Genomic DNA, 9,402 nt, shown 5'->3' with positions numbered 1-9,402 from the left:
GACATAACCTGTTTGTGGAACATTTGGACTTGCCATGTAACATTGATAATTTAATCCCTTAAGTAGATTAAATTTCATTTTATGTCTCCCTCGAGTTAATCATGCCTTGATATTATATATCTAGACTTCTTGTATCTTGGTTTCATTAATGTGCTTAATGAACATGCTCATTTGTTTCGGAATGATTTATTCACACATGTGTTGTTTAATATACAATTGAATCATGTATCTTATACTTATGGTATATTTGCTTCGATGGATTTCATGTGCTATTTATCTTGGTTGTGGTCTATATAAATGCACACATTGATTTCTTAACATTTTACATGCCATCATAGTTAAGAACTTAGGGTATGACTTGTGTGTTCCAAAATCTTGGTTGTGTATGATATGTGGTTAATGCATTTCTTGTATTTTGATACAATCTTGACTTGCACAACTTGTTGATTTTGGAACTTGGGATATCAATCAAGAATTGACATGGCTAGGACTTGATTCTAGTACGGGGGATTGTCCCTCTAAACTATAGTGCGCACTAGGGGAAAGGTACACATGGGTTAGTAGCCCTAAAGTGATCTCAAGAGTATGGTTTTAATCCGGGCGATATCCTAGTTTCCACATTGGTTGATTTCACTCTTTAAATTTCAAGTTGCTATTCCTTGAAGATTTAAACTTGTCTTGTATGTGAAATGCTCCAAACTTGTCTCATTGCAAAGATTTTATGTTTCATTCGTGATTTAACTCCTTAAATTTCAAGTGTTGTATTCCTTAAAGATTTAAGACTCTTTTCATGTTGTATGGAAGATTCTATCCTTGTTTAAATGCATAGATATTATGCCTTGCTCTTGATATAACTCTTTTTGTGTTCCATGGAATGTTCCATCCTTGTTTAGTTACACAGATACTATGCCTTGTCACTGATTTCTTATATTACTTTTATCGTGTTAATTAGAATGCTCTAATCTTGTTAATTGCATAGATATTATGCCTTGTTCTTGATTTCATGTATCACTCCCAATCATGTTAATTGCATTTGATAATGTGATCCTTGTATTCTAGCATCCTTCTTATCGTGTTCTTGGATTATGCCAACTCTGACTTGTTTCATATATGTGTTTATATCATAATTCTTGTTGCTTATACTCCATGGTAGCTTAGGATGATCCCTGAGTCTCACTTTGACATAGACGTTAGGTGGCATGATTCCTTTTGAATTATATCATGTTAGTCCTAAAAATCTCTAAAGAAATCGAGTCGATGCATGCTCATCCCCTACGAATAAACTTGTTAGTCTTGTTTAATCACCCCGAAGTTATTGGGTGTTTTGCAGGTAAAGAAGCTTTGTTGTGGGATACACAACTCTCTTAGACATGCTAGAAGCCTTGAAGTATTTTTGATGACATTGAATATGCACATGTTAGCATATCATGTTTACTTTCGTTATTTTGATAAAACTTGTATTCTTTGATTCCATATATGTAAAGTGTGCATAAGCACACTCTTCTCATTGTAATCCATGTATATTAAAAAATGTAGGATTTTGCCTTTAACGAGAAAAGCATCAAAACTTGGGTTTCAATATGTCATTTTCGCATCGGTGTGTGCATTGTATATGTAATTCATCCTTTAACATTCATTTGCCATATGTGAGGTGTGGCCAAGGGCCAAACACCATTTAGTTTTTATTTTTGCATTTCAATTCACATATTGCATTTTGGTCTAAAATAGTAGAAACCGAGCCTTTAAGGGTTCATTTTCAAATCGGGTGGTGCAAAGTGTGTTCTAGCACCTCCACTAGGTCTCAGTTATCTTGTATGAAGTATGGCCAAGGGTCAAATGGTCATTTGAAACCATTTCCTAATTTTAGTTTTCAAATTTCCCATTTCTAGTTCATTTTTGCCTTTTTGGCCGTTGGGGGGGTCAAATTTTGCATTGGTGGTATTTTTAAGCCGTGGACTATTATAGCACGTCCTAATAGGTAAGTTACGTTTGTGTGCATGGTCATTTCCGGGCAAACCTTCTCCTTTGGTGAAATGAGCCTCCTATGGATTCATTTTGCACTTTTGTTGCATAATCTTATTTTAGGGCATCCTAGGGTTTTCCTTCAGGAAATAAATTCCAGTCTTCACATGGTCACTTAGAAAACGTGATTTTAGAGGGGGGGGGGGTTTCTTTTTCATGTTTTTCCAGAAAATGTCGTCTTGGTGCCGGAAATCGATCGCAAAGTTTAGCTTTCTATTTTTTTAGCAGCTTTTCGGACCTCCATGACCAGATTTCATGGAGGGGCATTTCGGGTATTCTACATTGCATTTTTTTTTAATTCTCTTGCGAGTCAAATAGGAAACTCAATTTTGAGGGGGGTTTCTTCTTTGTGTTTTTTCAGAAAAATTTGTTTGGTAGCCCGTTTTCGCTCTCAGTTGTGGGCAAATTCTGAAAAAATTCATGTAGCAACTTTTTGGGTCCATCTTGACCTATGTTGTTCAAGGGAAATTTTAAGGACTTTACATCATGTTTTTTTTGGTTTCTTTCATGATGTTGGGTAGAAAACGTGATTTTAAAGGGGGTTTCTTTTTTGTGTTTTTCCAGAAAAGCTCGTTTAAGGGTCCGTTCTTAGCCTCAGTTCTGGAAAAAAAAAAATCAAATGTTACTTGCTGTAAAAATATTATTCCTGCCCAAATTTCTTACCCGGAAATTAAGTTAATTTTTTTTTAAACTTTGAGACTTCATATCTTCATCATCTGGACTCCAAATCAAGTAATTTTTAAGTCTAAGTTTATTAACTTTTGCTTGTCTATCTAACGGTATGTACGGTTGCATTCAATTCTCTCTTAAAGGACCATTTTACCCCTCGCCAAGTACCCTTGCCTCATTGATTTTAAACCCAAAAGTCTAGTTTTTTGTAATTTTGACGTTTCATATCTTCTTCATCCGGATTTCGAATCAAGAGATTCTTATGTCTCGATTTATTGGTTTTTCCCTTTCTATCTAATGGTATTCTCAGTTGCATCTGGTTTTGTTTAAAAAGAGCAGTTTACCCCCTGTAAAGTACCATTGCCGCACTTGTTTTAAAAACCCAAAAGTTTGATTTTATGAAACTTTGGAGTTTCATATCTTCTTCAACCGGACCCCGAATCATGTGACTCTTGAGTCCATCTTGGTTAGTTTTTCGTTATCTTTCCAGTTGTGTGCTCGGTGGCATCGGAATCCATACTTTCAAAAATGACTATTTTGCCCTTGGGGGCTTATTTGTCATATTTTTTACCTTTTGCTTTCACATCAGTTCTCATTGAGTTCTATGATCTCATGGAAGGTCACTTTGACTTCTTAGAGTCTTGCTTCTATTTTCGCTTCCCCATATCGGATCCATTATCGGGTCAATCTTCGGTTCATCACAGGACACGCTGGCCTAAAAACCAGGGTCGTCACAGGGTATCAAAACTATCCATTTCCATCCCTCTCTTTCTCCATGCATCACTATCACTGATTAGTAGCCCAACACCCTTTTTCTTCCTCTAAGTTTTCTTCATCTTTCATCTCTTATAGATATATATATATATATATATATATGTCTTCTTTTTTGGTTGCTGCTCAAAGAGGGAAAAACTAACGGATACAAAAATATTAAAAATAACAACAAATCGAAACCAAATTGATTGAAGAAAAACATATCTACTTCTATTTGAAATTGTTAGATCGAGTAAAGTACCGATGGCGGCAATGGTGGTGTTGGATTTGTAGTGGTGGCTTTTTTTTTGGTTATGTGGGTTTTGATTGTGGGTAATGGGTCATGTTAGTGGTGGTTGTCGGGTGGTTTGTGGGTGACCGGGTGAGGATGGTGGTGGTTGGTGGCTGATGACCAATGGTGGCGGTTCATAGAGAGAGAAGATAGAAAGGCCAAAAAAAAAAATAAAACTTCTTGGTGGTGATGGTTATTCATAGACAAAGGAGAAAAGGAGGGGCAAAAAAAAAAAAAAATTTAAAAAAACGGTGGTGGCGTTGGCGTTGATGACCTCGCACTGCACTCCTTGGTGTTGACGGTGGGTAGAGATTCATTGTTGTTATTTATTTTATTTTTTTCCCCAAAAAATCACATAACAAAAAATGAAAAAAAAGAAAAAGAAATTGACCAAGGAGAGGCGTCCAAGGCAGCAATTACCGGAAAGTTTCCCACCACCATCATGCCCGCCACCACCAACAATCACATATATATACACACCAAAAGTAATAGAGGTACTCGAAGTAGAAGATGAAAAACAAGAAAACCAACATCGACTATCTCTCTCTCTTTAAACATCCCTATTTGAACCCTAATTTGAGGTCTGCAATTTGGAAACTGTGAAACAGATCGAAGGGAGAGAGAGAGATGGGGGAAATAATATATTTTTGGGCCGAGGAATTAGAATGGCCGACGTGGAGAGGGAAAGAAAGGTATTTGTTTAGAGAGAAAAAATGTATAGTTAAAGTCCAATTGATGAGCGCCTAATATTACACATTAAAGTCCTCTTATTTATCTATTTTTGTTTGTTAAGTAGTTTATATTTTATGCTTTGATATTGTTTTTGTGTTTCTCTTATTTTTAGGTTTTCATCCTCAAATTCAATTAAGATAATTGATTTAAGGTATATAATGATGCTTCCATAGAATTAGAAGAGTGGGACACTTTGCAAAGAAGAACAAAGGTCATTTGGCCAAATAAATGAATCATTCCTTAAATGTTTGCGGAAGAGAACTATGACCAGTTGTGACGACCTGAATTTTAAAGAACCCGGTGAGTTTGCCAGTAACCCAAAAACTGACCCAATATTGAGTTCGAAACACGAAAGCAACAAAAGAGAAAATGTCTCTAAAGATGGACAGCACCTCTAAGATGGCAAAGTGACCTCCTAAGAGATCACGAGGCTCATAAAGAAGCAAATGTAGAAGCTAGGGTTTAAAACGGTCAAAGATGTCACTAAGGGTAAAATGGTCATTTCAAACAAAAATGGATGCTACCATACAAACCATTGGATAGACAATGAAAAATTAATAAACAATGACTCAAAAATCACTTGATTTGGAGTTAAAACGAAGAAGATATAAATTTATGAAGTTTTACTAAAACGTTGCCAAAATGTGCCCGGTACGATCGATTTGGTTGCGAGCAGTCATTTCTTTTTAAAACACGTGATTTTCAAGGCTAAAACGGGACTTTTTGGAAAAGGTTTGTGAAGAAACCCCCCCCCCCCCCCTCCCCCGCTAAAAATGAGTCTCTGATCAACCATGGTCCAAACCAAGAATAAAAAGCAACGTAAAATGACCAAAATGCCCCCGAGTGAAAGGTATGTTAAAAAGAAAAAGCATTTGGCTGCGAGCAGCCATTTTTCAAAAACATTTGACTTTCAGGGCTAAAATGGGACTTTTTGGAACAAATTTGTAAAGTAACCCCCGAGTGCAAGGTATGTCAAGAAAATAAAAACATGCTGAAAAATGACATCCTTTACATACATAAAAAGTTCTTGGCCCTTGGCCTTATTACATACAAATTAAAGTAGTATCAAAATAAAGTACTTAAGTTCATATTACATATCCAAAAGGAAGCAAGGCATACTTCTAAACAAGTTATACATTAACTACTTCAAAAAAGCTATATCATGCCAACACTTGCATATCAAAGTTATACAAAAGGTATCCAAATGAAACTCAAGCTAAGTTAGGAATGTTGTGCATCCAAAAAGAAGGTCTCCTTGCCTTAAAAACAAATATCAACTAGGGTGAGTAAACAATTTACTCAGTAGGATGAAGCGTATGCGTATATCCTAAAGTTTTAATGATTTTTGTAAGTGTAATATAAACCAAACACATGTGGATCATGCCTCCTAATGTCTAGTTTCAAGGGGGAAGCTAAGAAATCATCCTAAGCTATGTTTGAAATAATTTGAAAGCAATCCACAATAGGTAACATAGTCAACAATATTGGAACATCCAATAAATTACAAGTTATAACCTCGAAGTAATATCAACTTGTAAAATGAAATGCGAATCAAACAATATGGACAACTTAGAAGTGGCGTCCGGTTATGAACTTCATAACGCAAGAAAATTAGTTGTTTTGGGTTACTCGCCCGCAAGGAACCACCTAAGTGCGTACTATATTAGGGAGAACTTGTACCTCCCGCACTAGGGCCTTACCCTAGCCATGTCAATATTTCATTGCCCATGTATTTCTAAAATCAACACTAGTGTCACAACAATTACATGGTTATATAATGCATTTAACCACCTTCCATACACACCCAAATTTGAAATCCACACAAGCCATGCCCTAAGTCCTCAAGCTACAATGGCATTTGCAATATCAAGTTTACAATGTTGATACAACTGCACTACTACAAGGTTGTCAACATAGGCAATTTATTCATGCTATCAAAGTAAGCTTAAACCTTTAATTTTAGGCAATAACATAGTTTAATTTCACGCATAATCAATGACAAGAATAATCCTAGAATATTATAGTTATAATAACAAAATAATATAATTTAATTCTCTACTAAATGAAACAACAACTACACGAGATTAATCATATACAAGTCTTGCACAAAATAAAACCCTAGGTTACACTGATTCAACATATACACCACTTCATAAAAACTGTTGTTCACACGCACTTACACCACTATACTCTTTGCATAACAATTCAATAAGTATTCATCTTTTTACGTTGCAATAATTAACATAGTCTAATGTACGTGATATATGGACACCTAAAATCACATTCACATTGTTTGTCTAACGTGGCTGTATTTTTACAAGTTTCATTCACATGAAACACTAGATTTCAGAACTTGTTTCCAACAATATTTTCTAGAGGAAAGGACACGAGCTTTATCCAAGATCCATGTGGAGCTTCCAACAACCGTGCACATGGCTTAACTTCCACGACCTAAAATCTTCTCTCGCGCAAAAGTAAACTGATCTCCTCTAGTTAGTAATGCACGTTAAGCAAATGTTGTGATGTTTTTAACCTTGCATCATAACATTTTCCTAACATGCATCACTGACTGTATGGGACCTATTTACTGTTGTATATGAGAAGATTTTGATCCAACTTCCACAACCTTAATAATGATGATGCATCTAACTTGTCACATGTCCTACTTTACACTCCATTCATCCCAAAATTCTTATCCATCTTTCGATTTTGGGATGTCCCAAAATACATGTCTCATATTAAAAAATAGATGAATATTTTTTTATAATATTTTCAAATTATCCATTGACATTAATTTAATGCATTAATTACGGAGTACTCTTTTATCTTTTAACAAGGATAAATTTGAAAATTCACTCTTATCAATATAATAATAAAAATATTAAAAATTCAATACCATAAAAGATGGTTTTCCTAAACACCTCAAAATTTTTGGGACAAATGGAGTATATATTTAATTGTAGTTATAATTCTTTTGACCCCTACCTAAAAAGAAAATAAATAAAAAATAAAAAAATTTGGATTTATGACAAGACTTCAGTTAAAGAGTAAGAAAATTCCTCTTAAAGGTACGACATCACTTATACATTTTTATGAAAGCTTAAAACTGTATTCAACAAAGCTTTAGGAAAAGTGATTAAAGTCGTAGGAGAGTTTACACTTGTGAAATTTTAAATTAAAAAGGTACATATCTATAAAGAAATTTGTTTAAGAAATGAAAATTTAAAATATCATTATTCCATAAGATTTTATTATGAACGAGAGAAATTTTTTTTTTTTTTTTTTTTTTTCTGGTCCATAAAATGAAAAAATGAAAACGTTTGCAAGGGAGGCAATGACTCAATCTTCACTATCAATCACATTGAGTAGACCACCTCATTTGCGTTTTTGAGGGGCAAGACTTATGCAAGTCTTGGCAATTAATTGAATAGGTGTTAGTCACCCAACAAGAAATTCCCATAAAATGAGTAGATATATATATTTTTTTTCTGGTCCTATAAAATGAAAATATGAAAACCTTTGCAAGGGGACAATAACTCGAGCTTCACCATCAATCACATTGAGTAGACCACCTCATTTGCGTTTTTGAGGGGCTAGGGGCTAGACTTATGCAAGTCTTGGCTTGGGCGCAAATCCTTTGTTGTGAGATTCCTATGCAGTTCCTGCTGTGAGTTTTAAGTGACCTACATTTTGCCACATCATTCTTCATTTAATAGCTCTTAAGGCAGCGTTTGAGTGGAATTGAGGTAGCGTTTGGATCCTTCTTCACCACCATTTATAAGTATCTTCACACACAAAATACGTTATGCATATAATACAGACTAAGTAATGTCACATACAAACTTAACTCAATTCAATATAATGTGTTTGGCAATTACACCATCATTTATAAGTAACATTTCACCACCATTTATAAGTATCTTCATCCTTAAATTAAGGTAAGCACATAAATGGTGATGTTACTTTTAGACTCCTGTGATGTTACTTTTTAGATTATGTGATATTACTTATAAATGGTGGTGTAATTGCCAAACACGGTCTCAATTGTCAAATAGTGGTGAATGACGTGGCCAAAGGTATGCACATAAATGGTGATGTTACTTTTAGACTCCTGTGATGTTACTTTTTAGATCCTGTGATGTTACTTATAAATGGTGGTGTGATTGCCAAACACGGTCTCAATTGTCAAATGGTGGTGAATGACGTGGCCAAACATAAACCACATAAGAACTTACAGGAGGGGACAGCTTGGGAATCTACAGCAGAGGATTTGTGCCCGTCTTGGCAATTAATTAAATATGTGTAGTCACCCAACAAGAAATTCCAATCGTTGTTTTGTAGTAATAGTAATCTTGATTGGATAATAGAATAGACGGTTGTGATCAACTATCCATCATCATAATAACCAGACCATGATTTCACCATCTTATAAAACATCTTGCCAAGCCTGACTTGTTAGCTAAGTCTATAGATATATTTCACATGAAACTCAAACTCATGGAGATTAAGACTAGCTTCCTTTTTTCTCTGGCGTTGTCGATACACTATTGTTCAGTGGCTTGCTTGGCTAGGTCCATTACAAATTTCACTAGTGATCAGTATGCTCTTCTCGCCTTCAGAGCCCGCATCATTTATGACCATGAACATGTATTGGCTAATAATTAGTCAACCATTACCTCAGTTTGCAATTGGGTTGGTGTCTCCTGTGGTCTCACCCACCATAGGGTAACTGCCTTGGTTCTCTCTCACATGGGTCTCCAAGGCACCATTGCTCTACATCTCGGAAATCACTCTTCCTTACGACACTTGATGTCAGTCACAACAATCTCAATGGGTCTATACCTGACGAGTTGGCTCATCTGCGCCGATTAAACCAAATCAATTTGAAGTTCAACGGCTTCAGTGGAGAGATACCACTTGTTGGGAAACGTGCA

This window comes from Cornus florida, unplaced genomic scaffold (assembly GCF_030987335.1).
Source record: "Cornus florida cultivar Cherokee Brave unplaced genomic scaffold, ASM3098733v1 CherokeeBrave_3.0.0_Hap2_Chr08, whole genome shotgun sequence".
Classification (NCBI taxonomy): Eukaryota; Viridiplantae; Streptophyta; class Magnoliopsida; order Cornales; family Cornaceae; genus Cornus; species Cornus florida.
Note: the sequence above shows the minus strand (reverse complement) of the source record.